The sequence below is a fragment of the Syngnathus typhle genome, linkage group LG21 (genome assembly GCF_033458585.1).
Source record: "Syngnathus typhle isolate RoL2023-S1 ecotype Sweden linkage group LG21, RoL_Styp_1.0, whole genome shotgun sequence".
NCBI lineage: Eukaryota > Metazoa > Chordata > Actinopteri > Syngnathiformes > Syngnathidae > Syngnathus > Syngnathus typhle.
Window position 1 is genome coordinate 2,127,896 of NC_083758.1, and position 14,118 is coordinate 2,142,013.

At 41.3% G+C, this 14,118-nt stretch overlaps 1 protein-coding gene and 7 non-coding genes across 8 annotated transcripts in view; 1 reads left to right on the forward strand and 7 right to left on the reverse strand.

Moving 5' to 3' along the window:
• The window catches only part of gys2 (glycogen synthase 2), a 96,471-nt gene that overhangs the window by 10,285 nt on the left and 72,068 nt on the right, over positions 1 to 14,118 (forward strand). The gene's annotated exons all lie outside the window — the stretch shown is intronic.
• Positions 1,177 to 1,250, reverse strand: trnan-guu (transfer RNA asparagine (anticodon GUU)). The gene has a single exon. It is a non-coding gene; the product is annotated as a tRNA-Asn (tRNA).
• trnan-guu (transfer RNA asparagine (anticodon GUU)) lies at positions 1,853 to 1,926 on the reverse strand. The gene has a single exon. It is a non-coding gene; the product is annotated as a tRNA-Asn (tRNA).
• On the reverse strand, positions 8,587 to 8,660 carry trnan-guu (transfer RNA asparagine (anticodon GUU)). The gene has a single exon. It is a non-coding gene; the product is annotated as a tRNA-Asn (tRNA).
• On the reverse strand, positions 9,976 to 10,049 carry trnan-guu (transfer RNA asparagine (anticodon GUU)). The gene has a single exon. It is a non-coding gene; the product is annotated as a tRNA-Asn (tRNA).
• Positions 10,783 to 10,856, reverse strand: trnan-guu (transfer RNA asparagine (anticodon GUU)). The gene has a single exon. It is a non-coding gene; the product is annotated as a tRNA-Asn (tRNA).
• On the reverse strand, positions 11,705 to 11,778 carry trnan-guu (transfer RNA asparagine (anticodon GUU)). The gene has a single exon. It is a non-coding gene; the product is annotated as a tRNA-Asn (tRNA).
• trnan-guu (transfer RNA asparagine (anticodon GUU)) lies at positions 12,739 to 12,812 on the reverse strand. Its single transcript has one exon. It is a non-coding gene; the product is annotated as a tRNA-Asn (tRNA).

The following is a 14,118-nucleotide window of genomic DNA, read 5'->3' on the forward strand; positions in this document are numbered from 1 at the left end:
AATCAAACTCAGAATAGCAAGTCCCTGTGGCGCAACCGGTTAGTGCACACTCGAAAATTCGGCAATGATGGAAATTGAGCGCGGAGTGCGCCGGGTCCGTACTACTTAGTACGTACACGCACTTGTGACTGTGCCCGAGCTTTTTGACACAGCTTCCGGGAGTAAATGTGGGCTGGATGTGGCCTGCGGGTCGTAGTTTGCCCATAGCTGCACTAACCTCAGTTTACAGCCAAACGCGCTAACCGATTGTACCACAGAGACTAAGAAGTGTCGTTCAGCTTTGCAAGACTAGTGACACTGTCCAAATGAGTGCTATGCTAAATGAGATTCAACTCTTTGCATATAATTGACTAAATAATGGAGGCCTGTGAAGCATTCTTCATCAAAGCCTTGTTCATTCGATCCAAAAGTCCTGTGGTAAAAAAAAAAAAAGACATCACTGGGCGGACTGCAGTCACAACCATTTGATGAACAACCAAACACACCGATGCTCCAGCAAGTATAGCTATTTATTTTGTTTCGATTCACAGGCAGAGGTGGTTCTTGGACTCCCTGATCCAAAGATCTATCATTGTCATCAGCAATCTTGGGTGGGCTTGAACCACCAACCTTTCAGTTATCAGCCAAACGCGCTAACCAATTGCGCCACAGAGACATAGTGTTATCAGGTGCTTTAATCTGATTTAAAGGCTTGTGGTGTAATATTGTTTAATAGGAACAAACGCAACATGATTCAACTCATGGCAGAAATTGTCTGTAAATGAATTGCCTAAGAGAGATGAACTGAGAACCAGTGGGTAAATTAATTGCCTTCTCTTCAGCAACCATATTGATTTGTATAGGTTCCATCTACAGTCAGATCTAAGTTGTGAACCAAAAACAAAATTTTGCCTCAGAGGACAAATGTCCCTGGGTGGGCTCAAACCACCAACCTTTCGGTTATCAGCCGAACGCGCTAACCTGTCCATGCTTACCCCCACCCTGCTTTCTCTCAACAAATACTCTCTTGCAAGAGGCCAAAGGCAGACTGCGTTCGACCACCTCTGTATGCTACAGTGACGAACGTTTCCTCCACTTGCAAGTGCTAAAAAGTCAAGCATTCGCCTGTGTGGTTCTTGCGACCAAGTTAGATTGAGCACCACTCAAACAACAATGACTGCCATCAGTAATTACAAGCGTCCCTGGGTGGGCTTGAACCACCAACCTTTCAGTTAACAGCCGAACGCGCTTACCAATTGCGCCACAGAGACATGTGGTTAGGTGTTTTAATCTGAGTTAAATGCCTGTGACATAATATTGTCGTGACCAAGGAACTCAAAGATTAGTGATCCGTCAATGTCAATGCTTAGGGTTGGATTTATACATTACTAACAACTAATTCTATACAATTGGCTGACTAACTGAGGCTTGTAAAGAACAAGTTATGGAGCATGTCCCACTAGATCCAACGACCAAGTCCTAGCGACAAAATACAGAGACATAATGGGGTGGGCTCCAAAAACCCGTTTCAATTCATGGAACGTTTTCCACTCGATCCAACACCCAAGTCCTAGCGAAAAAATACAGAGACAAAACTGGGTGGGCTCCCACCACCAACCTTTTGGTTAGGAGCCAAAATGCTAACCAAGTGGGCCTGAGAGTAAAGGAGCTGAGTTTAGGGTGTCACTGTGAGATCCATTAAGCATGCCAATTCATGCTAAATTCAAGGGATTTATCTGAGTGCTGTGCATAGGATTACCAGTTGGTAAATGAATTGACTTCTCTTCTGCAACCATATTAATTTATAGATTCCAGTTACAGATGAATCAGAATTGCAAATCAAATGCAAAGTATTGCATTCAGAGAGGATACACGTCCCTGGGTGGGCTCGAACCACCAACCTTTCGGTTAACAGCCGAACGCGCTAACCGGTTGCGCCACAGAGACTTGCCATGTTGAGTTTGATTCGGCTTTTAAAGCATAGTGGTCTGGCAATATCCAATGGGAAACCGCATGACATTCAACTCATATACATTTTCTGATTCACAGACGCTTGTAAAGAGCAATGCACAGTTACCTACTCATTGGATCCAAAGCCAAAGTTATGATGTCAAAACAGAGAGATGTTACAGGATGGGCAACAACCACCAACCTTTTGATTAAGAGCCAAACATGCAAACCAAGTGGGCCTCAGAGCGATGAATCTGAATTTTGGGTTTTACTCTAGAATTGGTTAAGGAGGCCAATTCACGCTCAACGTCCAAATGTGCTGACCTCTGCTCTCCAGCAAGGATAGCCATTTGTTTTGTTCCGATTCACATGCAGTTGACTCTTGGAGTCCATGATCCAAAGATCAATTGTTAGGGTTGACAGATTATATTTATTGTATGATTGTGTTGAAATGTAGACTATAATGATGAACAAAACTTGTCCTGTTCTCACAACGTAGGCAGACTGCGTTTGAACACCTCTGTATGCTACAGTGACGAATGTTTCCTCCACTTGCAAGTGCTAAAAAGTCAAGTTGTCACCAGTGTGGTTCTTCCAACTAAGTTAGATTGAGCACCACTCAAACAACAATGACTGCCATCAGTACTTACAAAGATCCCTGGGTAGGCTTGATCCACCAACCTTTCAGTTAACAGCCGAACGCGCTTACCAATTGCGCCACAGAGACATGCGGTTAGGTGATTTAATCTGAGTTAAATGCTTGTGACATAATATTGTCGGGAACAAGGAACGTGATTCAACTCATGGCAGAAATTCTTTACAGTGGCCTATAAAGAACAATGCTTCATGAACTTCAGCATCATGCAGGATTTAGACTGTCACTATAAGATTTGTATAGAAGGCCACTTGTTAAACCAATTAGCTTGAGATCAATGCCTTGCATTTGGGAAGTAAAAAGATGCTCATCATCAACCACATCTATTTATATAGTTTCATTCACAATGAAACCTGTGACATTGATCAAAATAAAAATCCGTGCCATAGACAACTTCAATGCCTCTGGGTGGTCCTTAGATACCAACCTTTCAGTTAACAGCCGAATACGCTAACCAACTGGGCCACAGAGACATCCTGCAGGAGTCTGATTTAACTCTTAAAGATTAGTGATCCGTTAATGTCAACCCTTTAGGGTTAGGTTTATACATTACTAACAACTAATTCTATACAATTGGCTGACTAACTGAGGCTTGTAAAGAACAAGTTATGGAACATGTCCCACTAGATCCAATGACCAAGTCTTAGCGAGAAAATACAGAGACATAATTGGGTTTCAATTCATGGAACGTTTTCCACTCGATCCAACACCCAAGTCCTAGCGGAAAAATACGGAGACATAACTGGGTGGACTCCCCCCACCAACCTTTTGGTTAGGAGCCAAGATGCTAACCAAGTGGGCCTGAGAGTAATGGATCTGAGTTTAGGGTGTCACTGTGAGATCCATTAAGCATGCCGATTCATGCTAAATTCAAGGGATTTATCTGAGTGCTGTGCATAGGATTACCAGTTGGTAAATTGACTTCTCTTCTGCAACCATATTAATTTATATAGATTCCAGTTACAGATGAATCAGAATTGCAAATCAAATGCAAAATATTGCATTAAGAGAGAATAAGCATCCCAGGGTGGGCTCGAACCACCAACCTTTCGGTTAACAGCCAAACGCGCTAACCGGTTGCGCCACAGAGACTTGCCATATTGAGTTTGATTCGGCTTTTAAAGGATAGTGGTCTGGCAATATCCAATGGCAAACCGCATGATATTCAACTCATATAAATTTTCTGATTCACAGACGCTTGTTGTTAGGGTGGTGCTCACTCTAACTTTTTTTTCAAGGACCACACTGGAGACAAGTTAGTCGTTTTAGACACCTGCGGGTGGAGAGTTCACTCGTCGCTGTGCTCTCAGCGATGGTCGAATGAAGTCTCTCTCAGGCCTCATCAGGCGCTTATTTATTGAGAGAAACAAAGTGGGGTTGCAAGTGGGGGTTTGGGAATACACAGGTTGGGCTGGAGACGCCCCCCTGCTGATCAAGGCATAGCAGGGGGCCTTTTACGACTTTCTGTAAACAAAGCACCTTTGATTGCTTCCTCTGAGTTTAGTCAATCAGTGGTAAACTAATTTTGTCTAGACAGGACAAACTAATTAAAGTATTACAGGTTACATTCCAACATAATCATACGATGAAGATATTCTGCAAACCCTAACACTTGTAAAGAGCAATGCACAGTTACCTACTCATTGGATCCAAAGCCAAAGTTATGATGTCAAAACAGAGAGATGTTACAGGATGGCCAATAACCACCACCCTTTTGATTAAGAGCCAAACATACAAATCAAGTGGACCTCAGAGCGTTGAATCTGAATTTTGGGTGTTACTCTAAAATTGGTTAAGGAGGCCAACTCACACTCAACATCCAAACCCCTGCAGGTACAGGACTGTCTCAGAAAATTAGAATATTGTGATAAAGTTCTTTATTTTCTGTAATGCAATTAGAAAACAAAAATGTTATACATTCTGGATTCATTCCAAATCAACTGAAATATTGAAATATAGGAAACCCTTGCAGGTGTTTCGAGTTAATTATTCACTAATTCAAGTGATTAGTTGAATACCCTACTAGTATACTTTTTCATGATATTCTAAAATCTTGAGATAGGATATTTGAGTTTTCTTAAGCTGTACGCCAAAATCAGCAACATTAAAATAATAAAAGGCTTGCAATATTTCAGTTCGGTTGTAATGAAACCAGAATGTATGACATTCTGTTTTTTTAATAGCATTACAGAAAATAAAGAACTTTATCACAATATTGTAATTTTCTGAGACAGTCCTGTATAGCGTTTTGTTTTGTTTTCCGATTCACAGCCAGCGTTGACTCTTGGACTTCATGATCCAAAGATCAATCACTGCCATTAGTAAACATGAGCATCCCTGGATGTGCTTGAACCACCAACCTTTCAGTTAACAGCCAAATGCGCTAACCAATTGCACCACAGAGACATACTGTTAGGTGGTTTAATCTGAGTTAAATGCCTGTGACATAATATTGTCGTGACCAAGGAACTCTTAAAGATTAGTGATCCGTCAATGTCAATGCTTAGGGTTGGATTTATACATTACTAACAACTATTTCTATACAATTGGCTGACTAACTGAGGCTTGTAAAGAACAAGTTATGGAGCATGTCCCACTAGATCCAACGACCAAGTCCTAGCGACCAAGTTAGATTGAGCACCACTCAAACAACAATGACTGCCATCAGTACTTACAAAAGTCCCTGGGTGGGTTTGATCCACCAACCTTTCAGTTAACAGCCTAACGCGCTCATCAATTGCGCCACAGAGACATGTGGGTAGGTGTGTTAATCTGATTTAAATGCTTGGGATGTAATATTGTCGGGAACAAGGAACGTGATTCAACTCATGGCAGAAATTGTCTGATTGTTCTTTACAGTGGCTTATAAAGAACAATGCTTCATGAACTTCAGCATCATGGAGGATTTAGACCAGGGGTGGGCAAACCTTTTGACTCGCGGGCCGAACTGGGTTCTAAATTTGGACCGGAGGGCCGAACCAGGAGCAGATGGACGTAGTGTTTGTGTGAAGTAATATAAGCGACCTGTAAAAGTCATTGCATAAAATATTTTGGCCTTTAGTAGGTAGTAAAGCATGGATATTCCAAACAAGTTTTTTGAAAACAAATGCATTTATTAACAGCATTAAAAAAAAAATCATCTGGTAACAGAGGTGAGGACGTCGCGAACGTCGAGCCAAATTGGTCACTCTTTTTTTAACATTCGGCACTCACTTCTTTTCTTCGGGCCACTCATTTTAATGGAAGGATTCCAGAGGAAGGTTTGTGGGTGGCTTTAGCGTAAAACGGTATCTGAAAGCTCAGCGCGCAAATTGCAAGAACGCCGTCGTCACAGCCCACGCTCTAAATTCGGGGCTGACACAAATAGAGCGCGAGTGCGCCAAGTCCGTACTACTGAGTACGTACACGTACTTGTGAGTGTGCACCGAGCTTTCCGACACGGCTTCCGGTAGTAAATGCGCAGGCGAGCGCTTCCCCATCTACTGGGGAAACGCAGTCATTGCAGGCAATATGACCAAAAAAAACGTTTTATTAATACAATTTATTCAGGGTTGGCGGGCCGGATTAAACGGTCCCGTGGGCCGGATGTGGCCCGCGGGCCGTAGTTTGCCCACCACTGATTTAGACTGTCATTATAAGATTTGTATAGAAGGCCACTTGTTAAACCAATTAGCTTGAGATCAATGCCTTGCATTTGGGAAGTAAAAAGATGCTCATCATCAACCACATCTATTTATATAGTTTCATTCACAATGAAACCTGTGACATTGATCAAAACAAAAATCCGTGCCATGGACAACTTCAATGCCTCTGGGTGGTCCCTAGATACCAACCTTTCAGTTAACAGCCGAATACGCTAACCAACTGCGCCACAGAGACATCCTGCAGGAGTCTGATTTAACTCTTAAAGATTAGTGATGCGTTAATGTCAACCCTTTAGGGTTAGGTTTATACATTACTAACAACTAATTATATACAGTTGGCTGACTAACTGAGGCTTGTAAAGAACAAGTTATGGAACATGTCCCGCTAGATCCAATGACCAAGTCTTAGCGACAAAATACTTAGACTTAGCCTTAGACTTAGACAGACTTTATTGTCATTTTGTAAACACTCAGTGCACACAAAACGAAATTACGTTGCATACAGAGACATAATTGGGTGGGCTCCAAAAACCCGTTTCAATTCATGGAACGTTTTCCACTCGATCCAACGACCAAGTCCTAGCGGAAAATAGAGACATAACTGTGTGGGACAACCTTTTGGTTAGGAGCCAAAACGCTAACCAAGTGGGCCTGAGAGTAATGGAGCTGAGTTTAGGGTGTCACTGTGAGATCCATTAAGCATGCCAATTCATGCTAAATTCAAGGGATTGATCTGAGTGCTGTGCATAGGATTACCAGTTGGTAAATGAATTGAGTTCTCTTCTGCAACCATATTAATTTGGATAGATTCAATTTACAGACAGATCAGAATTGTGAACCAAATGCAAAGTATTGCATTAAGAGAGGATAAGCGTCCCCGGGTGGGCTCGAACCACCAACCTTTCGGTTAACAGCCAAACGCGCTAACCCGTTGCGCCACAGAGACTTGTCATGTTGAGTTTGATTCAGCTTTTAAAGGATAGTGGTCTGGCAATATCCAATGGCAAACCGCATGATATTCAACTCATATAAATTTTCTGATTCACAGGCGCTTGTAAAGATCATTGCACAGTTACCTGCTCATTGGACCCAAAGCCAAAGTTCTGATGTCAAAACAGAGAGATGTTACAGGATGGGCAATAACCACCAACCTTTTGATTAAGAGCCAAACATACAAATCAAGTGGACCTCAGAGCGTTGAATCTGAATTTTGGGTGTTACTCTAAAATTGGTTAAGGAGGCCAACTCTCACTCAACATCCAAACCCCTGCAGGTACAGGACCATCTCAGAAAATTAGAGTATTGTGATGAAGTTCTTTATTTTCTGTATTGCAATTAGAAAACAAAAATGTCATACATTCTGGATTCATTCCAAATCAACTGAAATATTGAAATATAGGAAACCCTTGCAGGTGTTTCGAGTTAATTAGACCATTCAAGTGATTAGTTGAATACCCTACTAGTATACTTTTTCATGATATTCTAAAATCTTGAGATAGGATATTTGAATTTTCTTAAGCTGTATGCCAAAATCAGCAACAATAAAATAATAAAAGGCTTGCAATATTTCAGTTCGGTTGTAATGAAACCAGAATGTATGACATTCTTTTTTTTTAATAGCATTACAGAAAATAAAGAACTTTATCACAATATTGTAATTTTCTGAGACAGTCCTGTATAGCCTTTTGTTTAGTTCCGATTCACAGCCAGAGTTGACTCTTGGACTACATGAGCCAAAGATCAATCAATGCCATTAGTAAACATAAGCATCACTGGATGGGCTTGAACCACCAAACTTTCAGTTAACAGCCAAATGGCGCTTACCAATTGCACCACAGAGACATACTGTTAAGTGGTTTAATCTGATTTAAAGGCTTGTGATGAAATATTGTTTACTAGGAACAAAAGCATCATGATTCAACTCATGGCAGAAATTGTCTGTAAATGAATTGCCTAAGAGAGATGAATTGAGAACCAGTGGGTAAATTAATTGCCTTCTCTTCAGCAACCATATCGATTTGTATAGGTTCCATCTACATTCAGATCTGAGTTCTGAACCAAAAACAAAACTTTGCATCAGAGGAGAAATGTCCCTGGGTGGGCTCAAACGACCAACCTTTTGGGTATCAGCCGAACGCGCTAACCTGTCCATGCTTACACCAACCCTGCTTTCTCTCAACAAATGCTCTCTTGCAAGAGGCCAAAGGCAGACTGTGTTCGAACACCTCTATGCTACAGTGACGAACGTTTCCTCCATTTTCAAGTGCTAAAAAGTCAATCTGTCGCCAGAGTGGTTCTTGTGACTAAGTTAGATTGAGCACCACTCAAACAACAATGACAGCCATCAGTAATTTCAAGCGTCCCTGGGTGGGCTTGAACCACCAACCTTTCAGTTAACAGCCGAACGCGCTTACCAATTGCGCCACAGAGACATGCGCTTAGGTAATTTAATCTGAGTTAAATGCTTGTGACATAATATTGTCGGGAACAAGGAACGTGATTTAACTCATGGCAGAAATTGTCTGATTGTTCTTTACAGTGGCCTATAAAGAACAATGCTTCATGAACTTCAGCATCATGGAGGATTTAGACTGTCACTATAAGATTTGTATAGAAGGCCACTTGTTAAACCAATTAGCTTGAGATCAATGCCTTGCATTTGGGAAGTAAAAAGATGCTCATCATCAACCACATCTATTTATATAGTTTCATTCACAATGAAACCTGTGACTTTGATCAAAACAAAAATCTGTGCCATAGACTGCCTCTGGGTGGTCCCTAGATACCAACCTTTCAGTTAAAAGCCGAATATGCTAACCAACTGCGCCACAGAGACATCCTGCGGGAGTCTGATTTAACTCTTAAAGATTAGTGATCCGTTAATGTCAACCCTTAAGGGTTAGGTTTATACATTACTAACAACTAATTCTATACAATTGGCTGACTAACTGAGGCTTGTAAAGAACAAGTTATGGAGCATGTCCCACTAGATCCAACGACCAAGTCCGAGCGACAAAATACAGAGACATAATGGGGTGGGCTCCAAAAACCCGTTTCAATTCATGGAAGGTTTTCCACTCGATCCAACAACCAAGTCCTAGCGGAAAATTACAGAGACATAACTGGGTTGGCTCCCACCACCAACCTTTTGGTTAGGAGCCAAAACGCTAACCAAGTGGGCCTGAGAGTAATGGAGCTGAGTTTAGGGTGTCACGGTGAGATCCATTAAGCATGCCAATTCATGCTAAATTCAGGGGATTTATCTGAGTGCTGTGCATAAGATTACCAGTTGGTAAATGATTTGCCTTCTCTTATGCAACCACGATAATTTATATGGATTCAATTTACAGACAAATTGGAATTGCAAATCAAATGCAAAGTATTGCATTCAGAGAGGATACACGTCCCCGGGTGGGCTCAAACCACCAACATTTCGGTTAACAGCCAAACGCGCTAACCGGTTGCGCCACAGAGACATGCCATGTTGAGTTTGATTCAGCTTTTAAAGGATAGTGGTCTGGCAATATCCAATGGCAAACCGCATGATATTCAACTCACATAAATTTTCTGATTCACAGATGCTTGTAAAGAGCATTGCACAGTTACCTGCTCATTGGACACAAAGCCAAAGTTCTGATGTCAAAACAGAGAGATGTTACAGGATGGGCAATAACCACCAACCTTTTGATTGAGAGCCAAACATACAAATCAAGTGGACCTCAGAGCATTGCATTCAGAGAGGATACACGTCCCCGGGTGGGCTCGAACCACCAACCTTTCGGTTAACAGCCGAACGCGCTAACCAGTTGCGCCACAGAGACTTGCCATGTTGAATTTGATTCAGTTTTTAAAGGATAGTGGTCTGGCAATATCCAATGGCAAACCGCATGATATTCAACTCATATAAATTTTCTGATTCACAGACGCTTGTAAAGAGCAATGCACAGTTACCTACTCATTGGATCCAAAGTTCTGATGTCAAAACAGAGAGAGGTTACAGGATGGGCAATAACCACCACCCTTTTGATTAAGAGCCAAACATACAAATCAAGTGGACCTCAGAGCGTTGAATCTGAATTTTGGGTGTTACTCTAAAATTGGTTAAGGAGGCCAACTCTCACTAAAGAACAAGTTATGGAGCATGTCCCACTAGATCCAACGACCAAGTCTTAGCGACAAAATACAGAGACATAATTGGGTGGGCTCCAAAAACCCGTTTCAATTCATGGAACGTTTTCCACTCGATCCAATGACCAAGTCCTAGCGGAAAAATAGAGACATAACTGTGTGGGCCAACCTTTTGGTTAGGAGCCAAAATGCTAACCAAGTGGGCTCGAGAGTAATGGAGCTGAGTTTAGGGTGTCACTGTGAGATCCATTAAGCATGCCAATTCATGCTAAATCCAGGGGATTTATCTGAGTGCTGTGCATAAGATTAGCAGTTGGTAAATGAAATGCCTTCTCTTCTGCAACCATATTAATTTGGATAGATTCAATTTAAGGACAGATCAGAATTGTGAACCAAATGCAAAGTATTGCTTTAAGAGAGGATATACGTCCCTGGGTGGGCTCGAACCACCAACCTTTCGGTTAACAGCCGAACGCGCTAACCGGTTGCGCCACAGAGACTTGCATGTTGAGTTTGATTCGGCTTTTAAAGCATAGTGGTCTGGCAATATCCAATGGCAAACCGCATGATATTCAATCATATAAATTTTCTGATTCACAGACGCTTGTAAAGAGCAATGCACAGTTACCTACTCATTGGATCCAAAGCCAAAGTTATGATGTCAAAACAGAGAGATGTTACAGGATGGGCAACAACCACCAACCTTTCGATTAAGAGCCAAACATGCAAACCAAGTGGGCCTCAGAGCGATGAATCTGTATTTTGGGTGTTACTCTAGAATTGGTTAAGGAGGCCAATTCACGCTCAACGTCCAAATGTGCTGACCTCTGCTCTCCAGCAAGGATAGCCATTTGTTTTGTTCCGATTCACATGCAGTTGACTCTTGGAGTCCATGATCCAAAGATCAATTGTTAGGGTTGACAGATTATTTTGATTGTATGATTGTGTTGAAATGTAGACTATAATGATGAACCAAACTTGTCCTGTTCTCACAACGTAGTAAAACAAAGTGCTAAGTTCCCCTGCACTGGTTGACCAGCTGTAGCGGAAGCAATCAAAGTTGTTCTGTTTCGCCCAACATCGTAAAACACCCCCTGCTCTGATTTGACCAGAGGCCGGGAGTTCACTAAACCTGTCCATGCTTACCCCTACCCTGCTTTCTCTCAACAAATACTCTATTGCAAGAGGCCAAAGGCAGACTGCGTTCGAACACCTCTGTATGCTACAGTGACGAACGTTTCCTCCACTTGCAAGTGCTAAAAAGTCAAGTTGTCACCAGTGTGGTTCTTCCAACTAAGTTAGAATGAGCACTACTCAAACAACAATGACTGCCATCAGTACTTACAAACGTCCCTGGGTGGGCTTGATCCACCAACCTTTCAGTTAACAGCCGAACGCGCTTACCAATTGCGCCACAGAGACATGTCGTTAGGGATCTTAATCTGATTTAAATGCTTGTGATATAATATTGTCAGGAACAATGAACGTGATTCAACTCATGGCAAAAATTGTCTGATTGTTCTATACAGTTGCCTATAAAGAACAATGCTTCATGAACTTCAGCATCATGGAGGATTTAGACTGTCACTATAAGATTTGTATAGAAGGCCACTTGTTGTCAAACCAATTAGCTTGAGATCAATGCCTTGCATTTGGGAAATAAAAAGATGCTCATCATCAACCACATCTATTTATATAGTTTCATTCACAATGAAACCTGTGACTTTGATCATAACAAAAATCCGTGCCATAGACAACTTCAATGCCTCTGGGTGGTCCCTAGATACCAACCTTTCAGTTAACAGCCGAATACGCTAACCAACTGGGCCACAGAGACATCCTGCAGGAGTCTGATTTAACTCTTAAAGATTAGTGATCCGTTAATGTCAACCCTTTAGGGTTAGGTTTATACATGACTAACAACTAATTCTTTACAATTGGCTGACTAACTGAGGCTTGTAAAGAACAAGTTATGGAACATGTCCCACTAGATCCAATGACCAAGTCTTAGCGAGAAAATACAGAGACATAATTGGGTTTCAATTCATGGAACGTTTTCCACTCGATCCAACACCCAAGTACTAGCGGAAAAATACAGAGACATAACTGGGTGGACTCCCACCACCAACCTTTTGGTTAAGAGCCAAGATGCTAACCAAGTGGGCCTGAGAGTAATGGATCTGAGTTTAGGGTGTCACTGTGAGATCCATTGACCATGCCAATTCATGCTAAATTCAAGGGATTTATCTGAGTGCTGTGCATAGGATTACCAGTTGGTAAATTGACTTCTCTTCTGCAACCATATTAATTTGGATAGATTCAATTTACAGACAGATCAGAATTATGAACCAAATGCAAAGTATTGCATTAAGAGAGGATTAACATCCCCGGGTGGGCTTGAACCACCAACCTTTCGGTTAACAGCCGAACGCGCTAACCGGTTGCGCCACAGAGACTTGCCATATTGAGTTTGATTCGGCTTTTAATACAATTGATCATGTTCATAGTGGTCTGGCAATATCCAATGGCAAACCGCATGATATTCAACTCATATAAATTTTCTGATTCACAGACGCTTGTAAAGAGCAATGCACAGTTACCTACTCATTGGATCCAAAGCCAAAGTTATGATGTCAAAACAGAGAGATGTTACAGGATGGCCAATAACCACCACCCTTTTGATTAAGAGCCAAACATACAAATCACGTGGACCTCAGAGCGTTGCATCTGAATTTTGGGTGTTACTCTAAAATTGGTTAAGGAGGCCAACTCACACTCAACATCCAAACCCCTGCAGGTACAGGACTGTCTCAGAAAATTAGAATATTGTGATAAAGTTCTTTATTTTCTGTAATGCAATTAGAAAACAAAAATGTTATACATTCTGGATTCATTCCAAATCAACTGAAATATTGAAATATAGGAAACCCTTGCAGGTGTTTCGAGTTAATTATTCACTAATTCAAGTGATTAGTTGAATACCCTACTAGTATACTTTTTCATGATATTCTAAAATCTTGAGATAGGATATTTGAGTTTTCTTAAGCTGTATGCCAAAATCAGCAACATTAAAGTAATAAAAGGCTTGCAATATTTCAGTTCGGTTGTAATGAAACCAGAATGTATGACATTCTGTTTTTTTAATAGCATTACAGAAAATAAAGAACTTTATCACAATATTGTAATTTTCTGAGACAGTCCTGTATAGCGTTTTGTTTTGTTTTCCGATTCACAGCCAGAGTTGACTCTTGGACTACATGATCCAAAGATCAATCACTGCCATTAGTAAACATGAGCATCCCTGGATGTGCTTGAACCACCAACCTTTCAGTTAACAGCCAAATGCGCTAACCAATTGCACCACAGAGACATACTGTTAGGTGGTTTAATCTGATTTAAAGGCTTTTGATGTAATATTGTTTAATAGGAACAAAAGCAACGTGATTCAACTCATGGCAGAAATAGTCTGTAAATGAATTGCCTAAGAGAGATGAATTGAGAACCAGTGGGTAAATTAATTGCCTTCTCTTCAGTAACCATATCGATTTGTATAGGTTCCATCTACAGTCAGATCTAAGTTGTAAACCAAAAACAAAATTTTGCCTCAGAGGACAAATGTCCCTGGGTGGGCTCAAAACACCAACCTTTCGGTTATCAGCTGAACGCGCTAACCTGTCCATGCTTACCCCCACCCTGCTTTCTCTCAACAAATACTCTCTTGCAAGAGGCCAAAGGCAGACTGCTATCGAACACCTCTGTATG